Raw genomic sequence first — 16377 nt, forward strand, 5'->3', positions numbered from 1 at the left:
ATTTTGGGACAATTTGGACCATTGAAGGGTATTGGGGCAATTAGGGGGACATTCTTTGGGGCAATTTGGGTCATGCAGGGCATATTTGGGGCACTTAAGACATGTGCCGTTCCCCTTGTTCCCGTTCCCCGACCTTGGATGTTCCCCCCGTTCCAAGGGGTCGGGGTCTCGTTCCCGTTCCTGTTCCTCGTTCCAGGTAACTATGCTTGTGTCACAAGACTGTGACAACTATTACCTTTTTGTTGATTTCTTTATTACATATTTTATTTGGTTTTTCTTTTTGGAAGGATCCCTCTTGAAATCTAAATGCCTGAGTTGCATGGCCAGTTTGTGAAACGGACAGGAATGTCTAGTGAGTCAAGACTGGACAGTTAAGGTCCAGTATGAGTCTGGAAGAGATTGATGGCACTGTAGATTGACAAGCCTGGAAGAGACTTGTGAAAGTGTATATGGACAAGTGTGTTGAAGAACTAGCTTGGAAGAGACTAGTTCAAAGTGAAGATGGACAAATCTTCAAGAGATTAGTCCATGTGGGGTCATCAGTGGAAATTCACTTTTAGTTGAGCTACATTACAGATTTGGATGTAGCCATAGTCTGCAAAGATGGTCAGAAGACTAGTGGGGATGCAATGGAAGCAACTCCTAAAATTTAGGGAGTTACTATTTTTGGACCCCAGAATCTGTTCGCGTCATCATCTTTGTTTTTGTACGAGGATTAATCCTCTGGTTTGTGCCAAGGTCAAATTTTGAACGGAGGATGGAGAATTTCAGACCGAAAGTTTTAAACAGGAAAATTGTTACATGTATGCCATGTGTCACAATTTGGGCATAAATTCCCAAAAGAAAGAGAGAGAGGGCAGCACAAAACGAGTTTCAATGCATGGGGGGACTCATTTTTTTGGAAAGGGAGATGGATTGCTGTAGATGGAGAGCTCTTGAGAGCTGGTCTACCTTGTCTATGATGCATAGAGGGCTGAGCTTGCTTCCTACTCTCTCTCTCTCTCTCTCTCTCTCTCTCTCTCTCTCTCTCTCTTCCCCTGACAGTACGGTTATGCTGTAGAATCAAGGGCTTTTCTTCTGATTCAGGTACAGCTGTGTGGAATATGCTGTTTTTGCATGAGGCAAGAGCCTCCTTTCTCCAGGAACAGGAGCAATTGTTTGCAGTTCCCAGCAGGGACAGGTGAGGGTGGTTACCTCACCAAGCACTTTAAACCGAAACTGATTCTGGACTGTTCAGAGGTTATTTCAAAGCCCAATTGATGTCAGAATGAAGGGGCACTTGGCCCAGATGATGCAGGACAGTGCAGGGAACAATATGAGCTGAGAACAGGTGTCAGAACAGGTCTGAACCAGTAATTACAGTGGGCTGAACAGTATGGGGAACAGTATGAATTGAAGACAGGTCTCAGAACAGGTCTGAACCAGTAACTACAGCAAGCTGAAATGGTCAATTCTGCATTCCAACCAGAAGTTTCAGTCTGGGGCAGAGTTTCCCCTCTTGGTCAGCTTGTTTTGGGTCAGTAATTGTACTGTTATGCTGCCAAATTTCACCCAGAATAGGTGAAAGACAGCCCATTGTACTTTCTCCTTTTTAAAAATAAAGAAATACCGCAAGGGGCGCCTAACTTAGGGGCCAACAGGGTGTCTGTGTGGCAACAGGAGCATTCTAGCTTCCTGTATTGCTTCTTGATTCTGTGTCTTAAAGTTCAGGTAATGTGGGCGACTGTTAATTGGGTGAAAGCATTTATATATATTTTGGTTGTACACTACCGCCCTTCCCAGTGAAGAGGCCGGTTACATGGTTCCGTTGTCGGGATCGAATCACTTTTTCCCTAAAGAGTGAGCCAGGGTCTGTTTGGGTGTAAGACACAGAATTGTGCATCATGGTAGATAGAAAGGAAGACACCAGAGAGAAGCGTCTTCATCACAGGAGATCCCTGTTGTTCATGAGGTGGGAGAGTCTTCTGGACCTCCACAGTTTGTTACTCCTCCTGTTATGGTTGAGCCACAAGTTCTTACGGCTTCTTCTATGGATGAAGACACTTTCAAGGCTCAGCTGGTTGCTGCTATGAGTATGTTTACTCAAGTGATGCAGAATCCAAGGTTTTTGGCATTTTTGCAGCCCTTCCTTCCTTTACAGCAAGTGGGGCAATCTGCAAAGATTTCGGATTCAGTAGAGGTCCAGGATAAGGGTAAGCATTCTGCAGATTCAGTGGAAACACCAAGGCAGCTTGTGGAGTCAATGGAGACTCCAAGATTGGTTCTGACTGTCCAGGAACAGGTGGCAGGGACGCTAGTTACACAGGCATTGCAAGTTCAGCTCGCCACTTTACAGCAGCCAAATGTTGGTTTAAATGGACAGGGAAACAATTTTCAGGCTTTACCACAGGTTTTCCCACCGACCTCTGTACATCCTGGGTACTTTGGAGGTGGATCTATATTTCAGAGTATGGCTGGTTATGCGCCTGGAAACTAGATTTATGTACCAGGAACAGTGTTTGGGGGTGCACAGGGTTTTATGCCAAACCCCATGTATGGTAATATAGGCATGCAGCCTGGATTTCAGGGAGTTCAGGGCAGTTTTGGCATGCCACAGGACACTTTTGGTATGGCTGGTTATCAAAATCAGCAAGCAAGTATTGTGTCTACAAGGCCTGTAGTCAGTGGTCAGGCAACTCCTATGCCACATGTTAGTGTTTCTATGTTGCAGGCATATCCTACGGATCCTTTGATGGCTCATGAGAAGCCAAAGCCATACAAGGAAGGTGGTGCAGCTGTACAGTTTGACATCTTTTGAGGATTTGAAGATAGGACTAAGGCACTCTCTTTCTTACAGCAGTTTGATGCCGCATTTGCAGGAGGTAATTTTACAGAGCCTTCTAAGGTCTGGAAAGCTACCACTTTCCTTAAGGACAATGCTAGTCAGTGGTGGAGTACACTTTTGATGCAAGGACAGGCTCCTGCTACTTGGACTTACTTCAAGCAAGTATTTGCTTCTGCTTGGTTGACCAATGAATTTGAGATCGATGTTATGTCAGCTTGGCACAATTTGGATGCATCTAAATGCAAGGATCTGGAAGACTATAATAAGAAGTTTTGGAAGGCTTTGCTTCCAGTCACTTCTTACAGGGTTGTGCCATTGACCGAGCAGATAGAGAAATATTGCTGTGGGCTGCCCAAGGAACTTCGGAATTATTGTACAAAGACAAAGGTCACCACTTTGATTCAATTAATTGAGAATGCTACCACAGGAAATGCATTATTGTTGGGACAGTCAAGTGGTTTTGGGGGCAGCATTAAACAGGACAAACCTGAAAAATTTTCAGCAAAGAAGCCATTTGGTAAACATGTTTCTCAGATTTCTCAAAGCACAGGTAAATCTTGGCAGTTCAAGAAGAAGCCAGCCAAGTTCTTTGGACGGCAGCTAAAGGACCAGAAGAAACCTTTTGTGCGCAAGTCTCTTGAAGAGAGAAAGGCTTTAATGGCTGAGAAGAAATGCTTTATCTGTGAGCAGACTGGTCATATTGCGTCTAACTGTCCGGACAAGAATAAGAGATCAGCTGATGATGATAAAGAGGACACGAAAGGAAAGAAGCCCAAACCTTCAGCAGGTTTAGTGCCAGATATGCTGGGAGACAAGCCACACTCGGATGCTAATGAGCTCTGCAGAGCTTGGGGTAAAGTTAGGGATCAACATGTACTTATTTTCTTTGATCCTGGAGCTAAGGCAAACTTTATCTAACCAGAGTTGGCTTCTACTTTGGGCATTAGAGCAGATGAGATGGGCTACACAGCAGAGGCAGGGTTGGCATGTCCTGGTCACTCAGAGTCTGTGACACCCATTCTTGGGAAGCTGCGTCTTCATATACAGTCTTATGTTGATGCAGAAGAATTTTATATCATGCCACTTGAAGGCTGTGATGTCTTGTTGGGAATGCCATGGATGTTCAGAAAGCATGGTGTGATGGATGCCTTTAACAAGACATTGATTTTGGAACATAGGGGAAAGACTCATGTGCTTGATGTGAAGCTTAAAGGAGAGTTTGTACCTGGTGTATCGGCTTCTGCCATTACATCTGTAATAAAGAATCATCTTTCTGCGTACTTGATTTTTACATGTGATGTCAAGGATAATGATGAGTCAAATTTTTCTATGTTAGATAGAGACAGGTCTGCTTTCTTGTCTCAGTTCAGTGATTGTTTTTCTGACTCATTACCATCACAGTTGCCACCAGAGAGGTGTGAGGATCATGCAATAGATTTGGTGCCAGGCAGTAGCCCACCAAATAGACCTCCGTATAGGGTTAGTGCAGCCCAATAGAAAGAGATATTGAGCCAGGTGAATGAGCTCTTAGAAAAAGGGCTGATTCAGCCAAGTTCATCTCCCTTTTGCTCACCAGTGCTCTTAGTGCAGAAGAAGGATGGCTCTTGGTGCATGTGCATAGATTATCGAGCGTTGAACAAAAGTACCATCAAGAACAGATTCCCCATTCCAAGAATTGACGACATCCTTGACCGTTTGGAAGGAGTGTCAATTTTCAGCAGGATAGATTTGAAGAGTGGATACCATCAGATCAGGATTAAGCAAGAGGATGTGCATAAGACTGCATTTAGGACCACGTTTGGTCTCTATGAGTTCTTGGTAATGCCATTTGGACTTATTAATGCTCCTGCTACATTTAATCGAATGATGGACAGGATTTTTCGTCCATACAGGCAGTTTGTTGGTACATTCTTTGATGACATGATTGTCTTTTCAAAGAATGAACAGGAGCATAGAGAACACTTGAAAGCAGTCTTTGATGAGCTTCGCAATAATAGGCTGCTTATCAATGGCAAGAAGAGCGAGTTCTTCTTGGAAGAAATCCAGTTTTTGAGGATAGTGTCAAAGGATGGTGTCCGAATGGATCCTGCTAAGGTTGAAGCAATTAGAACATGGCCAGATTTGAAAACTGTCCATGATGTTAGAAGCTTCTTGGGTTTGTGTTCTTACTACAGGAGGTTCATTCGCAATTTTGCAGAGATTGCTTCACCTTTGGACAAAGAAAGAGATTTCACCTTTTAATCTTCTTAAAGAAAAGATGACTTCTAGTCCAGTGATCATTCTGCCAGATCTTAGGAAGTCATTTGTTGTCCAATGTGATGCCTGTGGCAATAGCATTGGTACAGTGCTAATGCAAGATGGCCGGGTAGTGGCTTATGAAAGCAGAATTTTGCGAGGGCCAGAGAAGACTATGCAGGTCTATGAGAAAGAATTGCTGGTTGTGATTCATGCGCTTTCTTGTTGGAAACACTACCTACTTGGGGCAGATTTTGTTGTCCAGACAGATCATCAGACATTGCGTTATTTCTTAACTCAGACTAAGCTGTCAGAAAAGCATATGCGTTGGGTAAACTTTTTGTCAATGTTCCATTTTCAGATTGTGCATGTGGAAGGCAAAAAGAATGTTGTGGCTGATGCTTTGTCAAGGAAGCCACAAATTTCATTTGTGTCAATTCCTTATCATCATGAGCTTGATGATATGAAGGAACAATATGCTGATGATGAAGATTTTGCAAGGATCTTTGATCAGCTTGTCAATGGACAACATCATGAGCATTATCTTCTCAAGGATGGTTTCATGTTGATGCATGGTAGACTATGTGTGACTATGCCATTGAGACGGAAAGTTATGACAGAGAGTCATTCTCCACCGTATGCAGGCATCGTGGTATTGATGCAACAGTCAAAGCAGTAGAGACATTCTTTTATTGGCCTACTTTGAGAAAAGACGTGGATGCTTTTGTGCGGCAGTGTTTGATTTGCCAGAAGGTCAAGTTTGACAGGCAAAAAGCACCAGGGCTTTTACAGCCATTGCCTATTTTGGATAAACCATGGGAAAGCATAGCTATGGATTTTATCTTTGATCTTCCAAGGACACATACATGAAATGATGGGATATGGACTATTATTTGCAGGTTTAGCAAATAGGCTCATTTCATTCCTGTCAGAAAGAAGATAAAACCAGATCAGATGGCACGTTTGTTTATGTGGAATGTCTTCAAGTATCATGGTATGCCATAGTCTATTGTTAGTGACCGTGATCCACGGATGACAAGTCTATTCTGGAGAGGCATATTTGAGAACATGGGCACAACGCTTAAGTTTTCATCGTCATTTCATCCACAAACTGATGGACAGTCAGAAGAGGCAAATTCTACTGTCTTGGATCTGCTTAAGTGCTATGTGTCAGAGCACAAGTCAAAGTGGGAGCAGTATTTGCCTTTGGTCGAGTATGCATATAATAATACTATGCATTCGTCAACAGGCAAAGCCCCTTTTGAAATTGTTGAAGGTGGTAAAAAGGTTCCTCCCATTTTGCATACAAAGGATAAGATCTTTCAAGCAGATCAGTATGTGCAGAGTATGGGTGAAATGTATCAGAAAGTTAAGCATGTCCTTGAAAGGACTCAGGCAAAGCAAAAGAAAGCTGTTGATCATCACTATCGTGAATTGATATTTTCACTTGGTGATTGGGTACTGTTGCGGTTTTAAAATGCACGCTTAAAGAAGCGGAAAGGCAAGGAAAGTCTTTTCACTAAGCTTAGTATGCGATACTATGGGCCTTTTCAAGTAACAGAGTAGATTAGTGATGTCAGCTATAGGCTGAAATTGCCTGACAATTGGAAGATTCATAATGCTTTCCATGTAAGTCTTCTTAGACCCTATGTGGGTGATGTGCCATAAGATATGCCAGCTGAGGAATAGCCCGAAGTTGAGGAACTTGATGAAATTCTTGTTCCAGAACAGGTATTGGCACACAAGGAAAGGAAAGTGAAAGGCAAAGTTGCTAGAAGGTATTTGGTTAAGTTCAAGAACTATCCAGCTATAGATGCTAAGTGGATGGACGAAGGTGAACTTGTAGAGTCACCTAATGTGTTGGAACTTTACCTTGAAGCATTTCGCTTGCAACCTACCTTGACCCCTTGTATCTCTAAGCTGAAATAGATTGTCAAAGTGACAATTGCTTAAGAAAGAAATTATGTACAGAAACAAATTTTATACAGGTTAACACTTATTGTGTCCATATGGTTTTCTCAGTTCTAAAGAAGTAAGTATTGCTTGCAAGAATACAGTTTTTACTTCTATTGAATTTAATACATGTTGTAACAATGGTTACTCGATCGGGCATGTATTCTGTGAATTGACTCGGTGGGGATATCATTTTGATGTACCGGCCACTAGATCTCTAGTCAGGGTGATGTGGAGTCATCAAATGAGAATCTGCCACTATGGGGATATCATTGTGGTGTACCGGCCACTATATCTGGAAACAGTGATGTGGAGTCACATGATGATAGTCTGCCATGTTTCACAGTTAGAACATACATGTGTTAACAGTGTGTTCAGTTCACAATGTTGACTGATAGCATATATGTGTTGTACATGTGCTGCCAAGTGTAAGTTCACTGGGTTAGCTGGAAGCATGTATGACATTCATGTAAACAAGGACGTTTGCGATTTTGAAAGGGAGGTATGTCACAAGACTGTGACAACTATTACCTTTTTGTTGATTTTTTTATTACATATTTTATTTGGTTTTTCTTTTTGGAAGGATCCATCTTGATATCTAAACGCTTGAGTTGCATGGCCAGTTTGTGAAACGGACAGGAATGTCTAGTGAGTCAAGACTGGACAGTTAAGGTCCAGTATGAGTTTGGAAGAGATTGATGGCACTATAGATTGACAAGCGTGGAAGAGACTTGTGAAAGTGTATATGGACAAGTGTGTTGAAGAACTAGCCTGGAAGAGACTAGTTCAAAGTGAAGATGGACAAATCTTCAAGAGATTAGTCCATGTGGGGTCATCAGTGGAAATTCACTTTTAGTTGAGCTACATTACAGATTTGGATGTAGCCATAGGTTGCAAAGATGGTCAGAAGACTAGTGGGGATGCAATGGAAGCAACTCCTAAAATTTAGGGAGTTACTATTTTTGGACCCCAGAATCTGTTCGCGTCATTATCTTTGTTTTTGTATGAGGATTAATCCTCTGTCTGTGCCGAGGTCAAATTTTGAACGGAGGATGGAGAATTTTAGACCGAAAGGTTTAAACAGGAAAATTGTTACATGTATGCCATGTGTCACAATTTGGGCATAAATTCCCAAAGGAGAGAGAGAGGGCAGCACAAAAACGAGTTTCAATGCATGGGGGGGGCTCATTTTTTTGGAAAGGGAGATGGATTGGTGCAGATGGAGAGCTCTTGAGAGTTGGTCTACCTTGTCTATGATGCATAGAGGGCTGAGCTTGCTTCCTACTCTCTCTCTCTCTCTCTCTCTCTCTCTCTCTCCCTGACAGTACGGTTATGCTGCAGAATCAAGGGCTTTTCTTCTGATTCAGGTACAGCTGTGTGGAATATGCTGTTTTTGCATGAGGCAAGAGCAGTTGTTTGCAGTTCCCAGCAGTTTGAGACCAAGAACAGGAGCAGTTGTTTGCAGTTCCCAGCAGGGACAGGTGAGGGTGGTCACCTCACCAAGCAAGTGCCTGAAACAGCACTAAGCCAGAACTGATTCTGGACTGTTCAGAGGTTATTTCAGAGCCCAATTGATGTCAGAATCAAGGGGCACTTGGCCCAGATGATGCAGGACAGTGCAGGGAACAATATGAGCTGAGAACAGGTGTCAGAACAGGTCTGAACCAGTAATTACAGTGGGCTGAACAGTATGGGGAACAGTATGAATTGAAGACAGGTCTCAGAACAGGTCTGAACCAGTAACTACAGCAAGCTGAAATGGTCAATTCTGCATTCCAACCAGAAGTTTCAGTCTGGGGCAGAGTTTCCCCTCCTGGTCAGCTTGTTTTGGGTCAGTAATTGTACTGTTATGCTGCCAAATTTCACCCAGAATAGGTGAAAGACAGCCCATTGTACTTTCTCCTTTTTAAAAATAAAGAAATACCGCAAGGGGCGCCTAACTTAGGGGCCAACAGGGTGTCTGTGTGGCAACAGGAGCATTCTAGCTTCCTGTATTGCTTCTTGATTCTGTGTCTTAAAGTTCAGGTAATGTGGGCGACTGTTAATTGGGTGAAAGCATTTATATATATTTTGGTTGTACACTACCGCCCTTCCCAGTGAACAGGCCGGTTACAGCTTGTCTCTCTCTCCTCCATTGTCGGTCTTGTTTTTTGACACAAAGACCATCCTAGTAGCATTATTTGCTTAAAAAGAAAAAGTTTTGTATATTTTGCCAGAAACCTGTCACTCAAGAGTCAAGGCCAAGAGTATTAGACCCACATCCAAAATCACATCATCCACAGCTTCCACATCAAAGATGGATCCAATACCAATTTTCAAGCCAACCTTAGCTCCTTTTAACAATGGTAGTGCCACTCCAAGGTGGTTGAGAGGGGGTCTTTTCGAGGGAGATAGCATGGTTTCTCCATCCCCTGGTATTGGTTTTCATCAGTGGTTTGCTACTAGTGCCAGTCCCTTATGTCATATCTATTTGGTTCGATCATTGTTATACCCTTGGACATTTGGATGGGCACTGCTAGCCTTGGTCATGGTGGTTACGAAGTGACGTAGTGCAAATGCGCTAAGGACACTTCGGTTTTAGGACAATTGAGTTTTATAAAGAGGACTCAAGGTTCTATTGTGCATATTCATTGTATGATGACCAATGTTGGACTTTTGGTCCGTTGGTCAACACCTTTGTATAACAAGATGGTTTGGGTTGGTAGTATGGAATGCCAACCCTTGAGATATGGTTGTGACTTGGAGTGTTGCTAGCTCCCAAGCTCAGGGGTGAGCCCATTTGGCTCTGCGGTTGGGAGGTGAGTTTGTCTTGCGTTGTGTCTAGAGTGGAGGTTGGAGATGCATCAGTAATTTTCTTCCTATAGGCTAGTTTCTTAGGAGTCCTAGGTCGTCCTTAGGAACCTTAGGCTAGTTTCCTTTAGGCTTAACCATACTTTTTCAAGACTTGAGCTACACAACCTTTTTTGTTTTTTTTTCCAATTACTTTTGCTGCATTCTATACTTATCTTTCTTTTTACTTTAGCACAACATCCAAAGCATCTCAATATGAAACATTTGCTATCTGGGTTTCTTTCTTGATTGTTTCATAATGGGTTTCTATTTTAGTTAGGACTAACATTGTAGGTATGTTACTGGTCCTACTTGGGCTGAAGGTTTGGTTTTTCAGTTTTTGACTTGGTTAGTATTGCCACCATCAACATGGAGATGGAGATAGATCAGGTCTTGAGCATTCTTATTTCTCTTGGTATTTGTCTTTTTTTCCTTTTAGTTGAGGTGTGTTTGTAATTTAATTGTCATTTACTACACTTCTAGACTTTAGTTTGTTTACTTTTTCATTTAGGTGGATTACTACCATTGGTGGTTGTGCCTTTGCATTCTCGATTGGCATAGAAGGCGTCTTTGGAGGTCAAGTTTTAGACCTGACTACGACACTTGGTTAGCATTGAAGCCATCTTTTGAGATTGAGTATGGGACATGTGGATTGCCTTGGTGGTTGACTCTTCCCTTGCTCTGCTAGTTATGTCTTCCTTCTCTATCCATTAAATCCATTGCTTAGTAGATTGCTATGTTATTGCTTCTCTACTAGCATGGAATCCTCTCGCGAGGTTGAGATTTGGGCTTGCCTATACCACTTGGTTAGCATAGAAACCCTCTCCCAAGATCAAGTACGAGTATGTTGTGTGTACCCAAATGGTTGATTCTCCCTTGGCTATTCCAACTAAGGGGTGTTAGGTCTACCTTTATCATCGGTTTCATTCTTCATCATGGTTCTTGGCACTACACAAAGACCGACATCAGGTTTTTCTCTCCTTTAGCATCAACATCCATGGTTGAGAGGATCTTTCTACTCTTTCATGGTATTTTATAGGTTTTGGCACTTGTCTTCGATATTAACCTCCATTCCTTGTTTGCCACTTGCATTTGCATGATTATCATCATCTTTGTAAAAGGGCACTTTGGATACCATCCAAGTGGCATCTTGCTGCATGCACATTCTCATCATGTAGTATTACTCTTTGCATCTCATTATGTAAAGCACCCTTAAGCGGATCCTAACATGTCTCCATTGACGGTTTGTTTACCACCTTACAACCATACGTCCATACTTCTTCACCCTTTTCTTTCATCATTGTCACTGAGGGGTGGTTGGGTAGCCTTTGTAGATCTTGGTAGGCCATCGGGCAGCTAGGGAGCAACCTTTGTCTGATGCCTCGGCCTCTTTGGGGTGACCCTTTGGCTCTCGATGTAGAGATAATAATTGCCTTGGTAGTCTTGGTAAGCCATTGGACAGCTGACGTGCAACCTTTGTTTGATGCCTTAGCTGCTTTGGTGTGGGATGCACTAGGGTGATTACGGGCTAGAACTACACTTGTAGTCCCTTTCTCGTTCTAGTTTTGGGTGTGAGAGGGGGCCTTGAGCTAAAAAATGCATTATAAACTGATTAGCTCTTTAAAATAGCCCCAAAACATGTAAATCACCTAAAGTTGCATTAAACAACACAATCCTAGAGAGTGTTTGTGTCCTATAAGTCAAATCTTGGAATTGGGAGGATCCACTAATCTATAAATAGATAGGCTACCCACCATTCAGCTCATCCCTTGTCTTGTAGGTTTCAGCCACCAGCTCTCTCTAGTGGCTGTCCAGCCCATCACGATTGCTGCCATGTCATCAACAGCCCATGATGCCATGTCCCTTGCTACTATTGACTGACTCCGACTCTTGATGACCAGTTTTTCTCCCTCTTGAGTTTGAGCAGGCCATCTTGCTATCCAGCCACTTCCAGCGGGTGGCTACAGCTCTCTTTTATTGTGATGTAGACCCAGTCAGCATCGTCTTCATCTTCCTTTGATGTTGTTGTGCCATAGCCTCCGATGATCAACTACCATCATCTTTAGGTGGTTACATTGCTGTGCTTATCAATTCTAACCCCAAAGACTGCTCTGTTTTGGTTTCCAGCCTATTGCCCTTCGATTTTCAGCATTATCTTAGTACCAACTGGTGGTTACAACACTTACAATCTATCTCTTGTGGATGCCACACTTGGGACTACTCCCTGAGCTTGCTCCCACAAGAGCCATTGGCTGCTGGACAGCTCTATCTTTTAGCATCTTGTACACTCTTTCATTAATTTACAACATTCATTCATTCACCAAAGAGTTTTCCTTCTCTGTATGTGCTTTGTGTTTTGCATTTTTGTATTGGTGCTTGAGTTCCCGGTGTTTCAGTTGTGGTGATACATGCAATGTTTTCTGTTGCAAACCCTAGCATATCTCCACATTGACAAGGCAACATATGTATGGCTATAAGCACAAGTGGAAAGTAGGGAGTATAAATCTCAGCGTGTTGTCATTGCATTGCTTTGAGTTCAGCATGGAGAGTTGCTATGCCCATGCGTGTGCTTAGGATTGGGAGAAGCCAATTGGACGTTTCCCCTGTGTTGGTGTTTGATTATGATAGGAATCTCAATGGGAGTGCATCGTAAGAGGTCATTATGATGAGTAGTAGTGGTGATGAACGGTGAGAGTGTAAGAGAACGAGAAAGAAAGAGTTTTATAATGAATTTCTAAATAATCATAACAAATATCCTCAAATATGAATCATAAAGAGGAGTAATAACATGCATTGAAAGATCAAGGAAGCCCGAATCATGATGCATTGGCTTAGACCACGCAAAAATAAGCTAGCTTGCTATATGGAGGAGGATTAACAATAGTAGGTGAAGTGGTAAAATAGAGGAAATCTACTAAAAAAGTGAATGGGAGGAATGAACGTCACTAGGCAAGCTTGTACAGCTGGTTAAATAGCAAAGGAGAGGAGAAGGATGATGGTGTTGAAGAAGGAAAGGGAGGGATAGGATGGATGGGATAACCGTTCACAATCAGGTAGGGAGATTCATCTTGTCAAGTATAGGGCTTCTCATTTTGCGAAGTTTGGAAAATAGAGGTCCCAAGGTAGTCTTCCTTGGAAGAGTACTTGTTAGAGACCATACCTTGACTAGTATTGACCATTGAGGAAGGAGCTTCTAAGTGATGAAATATCATGGGGACGTGAGATTTTAAGATGCTATAATCTTGTCGATAACATTTGATTAAGTTACTAATCAAATGTGCAACGTTGTTTTTTTTACATGTGATGCACATGTCAGTTATTTTATGGTAACAAACTGTCATGAGGACATGTATTTTTGAAACCTCACATAACATCTGGATTAATTTTTAATCACATGGTTAAGTAAATGTAGACATGTGAGGTTAATTGGGGTTAGAGTAAATTTACGAGGCTGAGACTCCAGGCAATTACAGAATGTCAAAGGCAAAAGTTACTATAAGTTATGTTGCACAGGTATTTGGTGGTATCTGGTGCCAGTTGTTGGTCTAGGTCATTAATTTGATGGTCAAAGATGGCGTAGAGACACTCGGAAATGAAAGTTGTCTAGCCAATTTAATTATTGGCCAATTAGAGTTTTTTTCAGGGCATCAAAATAATTATTAGATTAATTTTCAGTATTTAAAAATTGAAAAACCATTTGGGAAGGTTGTCACTTGTCATAAAATGCCCATGCAAGACTGAAAAACGTCTTAGAGGCTGGAGAGACATATTTAGTGCATTCAGCTTGCAAGAGAGGGGGAGGAGATGCTGTTGCTTTGATTTTGCCATTGGAGAACCTTGTGAGGTAGCCAAGGGTAGGAGAAGACCAATCAACAGTAAGTGGTAGCATCTACAGGCTGTTGAGACAAGGAAACAAGAGTAAATGATTGATTTTCTTCAGTTCTTTGCATTTACAAGTTGTTGAGACAGGGCAACAGCAGTTGATGGCAGATTTTCTTCAGTTCTTCACGAAGAAAGTCTGAATTTTTTCTATCCTCAACATTCTCTCTCATCTCCCAGCCTTTCTACAGTCTTGCTCCGAAGATTACAGCATTGAGATCACCAAGGGCTGAGAAATTTCAGATTTTTCTGCTGTAAACCCTAATTTGTAGGCATAAATTAGGGTTTAGCAGCAGCCTCAAGAATCGTGCAAGAAACTGGAAACTCCAAGGCTTCGATTCAATAGGGCTGAAGCTGTTTTTAGCCTATTTAAGTAGAGGGACCAGCAAATCATTGAATTTGGGGTATTTTCCATCTCCATCAAAGCGGGTGAATGCCAATTGATTCCGCGAATCAAGGGGCAAATCAGATTGAAAACTTGCTGGTCATTTTGGACAGCAAGGGGAGTTGAATACGGAAAGGAATTGAGAGAATCCTATTGTACATCAACTTGTTCTTCAATTAAGTTAAATAAATACCGAAAGGAGTGCCAATTTGGGACCAATAGGGTGTCCAATGTCCAAGATTATATGGTAAAGTGTGCATTTCAGTTTTGTGAATTTGTTAATTGTTGTAAATAGTGCTTAATTAGGTTATTTACCACCCTATCCGAGGAGGAAGGTTGGCTACACAGGCCAAGGATCTTGAGGATGCAATGGGTGTCAAAGAAAAGAGTCGTGATAAGTTATGCCAACTAGGTTTGGGTGGTCAGTTGGTGTCAATTTTGACCCTAAGATAGTTGTTTGATCAATAAATGTTAGTGGTGACACTAGGGGCTAGCTTTAATTAATTAAATAATACTTGTCGAAAGGTCAATAGAGATTGGGAACCACTCCAGATTGCAAATGGCCTAGCCAATTTAATTATGGATGAGCACATTTAATTTTGGGTAGGACCAAAAGAGCTAAAATTAGTTTTCAAGATTATTTAATTCTGAAAATTAATTAAATGATTGGATAATGCTGAAAAATGGGTTTAGAAGGCTGCACTACAAACCAGGTCTCAACCATTCAGCTAGTTTACAACTACAACCTATGTGTGTGTGTGTGTGTGTGTGAGAGAGAGAGAGAGAGAGAGAGAGAGAGAGAGAGCTATTGGTCCATTTTTTGATCGAAGAATATCAATTTGCTGCAAAAGATAGCCATTTGGGAGTCTCAGCAGGTAGGGGATAGTAGGGAGGCACCTTCCAGGTATTGGCAACAACCTTGTTAATCACGTGACAACGTTTTGGAGGTTCTTAGTAGTAGGTGACTACATTAAATGCAGGTTGGATCAGGTAGTAGGCAGGTTATAGGGTTTTCTTGTGAAGAAAATCAGATTTCTCTCTCATCTTGGCTTTCTCTCACCTTCTCCAATCCCTTCTCAGGAGATCTCAGATTTCTCTCATCTTGGCTTTCTCTCATATTCTCCAATCCCTTCTTAGGAGATCTCAACATCTCTTAGCCAAATTTGGTGGAGAGTAGATGGATCTCTGTTGTCAACACTTTTTGTGAAAATTAGGGCTTAGTAGCCACCTTGGAACCTGCGCCAACAAGAGAAGACATTGTACACCGAAATCAAGATCTAAAATTCGTGAAATTGATATGGATTATAGATGCTAAGCCATCCATTGTGAATTGGGGCAACATTTGGCCAGATGTGCTGGTTCCATTTGTGCAAATCTTGGGTGAAAATCAAGGGGCAATTGGCCTAAATCGCTTGTGATTGTTTGTACAACAAGAGGCTTTGGATCAGCAAAGGAGATTGTGGAATCTAAACTTGTATTTAATCCATATGCAATTAAAGAAATACCGAAAGGGGTGCTAGTTTTGGGGTCAATTGGGTGTCTATTGTCCAAGATTGATAAGGTAATGTGTGCATTTCAGTTTATGCTCATTTATTAATTGCTATAATTTAGTGCTTAATTAGGTCTTACCATCCTCTCCAAGAAGAAAGATTGGTTTCATGGTTGCCCTCAACAAATAATGTTTGCATGTAGACAGTGCATGGATTACAACCAAGAGCTCTTTCTTATAGACATGCAAATTTTTCTCTGCATTGTGGAGAATCTGGCTCTCATAAGCCACAACACAACCATGTTGCATAATAATAGCCCTAATATTGTTAGCACATGTATCACACTAAACGACGAATGACTTCCTTAGACTAGGATCGGAAAAAGAAGAAAGGAAGAGTGAGATTGTATCCAAAGTTAAGTATGAGATACTATGGGCCCTTTCAAGTGTTGGGAAAGATAAACAATGTGGCATATCGGCTGAAATTACCTCCACATTGGCGGATACACAATACCTTTCATGTTAGTTTGCTGAGGCCTTTTCATGGTGATGTGCCAAAGGATATGTTAGCTGAAATTTAGCTTGAGGTTGAGGAGCTAGATGAGATTTTGATACATGAGTAGATCTTGGCACATAATGGAAGAAAGGTTAGAGGTAAAGTTTCTAGGAGATATTTGGTAAAGTTTCAGAATTATTCACCAATGGATGCAAAATGGATGGAAGAGGATGACTTGGCGGACCATCCTCAGATGTTGCAGCTTTACCTAGTTGCCTTTGAGTTAG

The 16377-nt window shown here is 41.8% G+C and overlaps 1 protein-coding gene and 1 pseudogene across 1 annotated transcript in view; both read left to right on the top strand.

Moving 5' to 3' along the window:
• Positions 1-16377, top strand: part of LOC148021552 (U11/U12 small nuclear ribonucleoprotein) — a 38624-nt gene that overhangs the window by 17694 nt on the left and 4553 nt on the right. The window lies entirely within an intron of this gene.
• LOC148021553 (uncharacterized) lies at positions 2852-4321 on the top strand (annotated as a pseudogene).

This window comes from Lygodium microphyllum, chromosome 17 (genome assembly GCF_053477565.2).
Source record: "Lygodium microphyllum isolate KBCC chromosome 17, Lygodium_microphyllum_v1.1.10, whole genome shotgun sequence".
Lineage (NCBI taxonomy): Eukaryota > Viridiplantae > Streptophyta > Polypodiopsida > Schizaeales > Lygodiaceae > Lygodium > Lygodium microphyllum.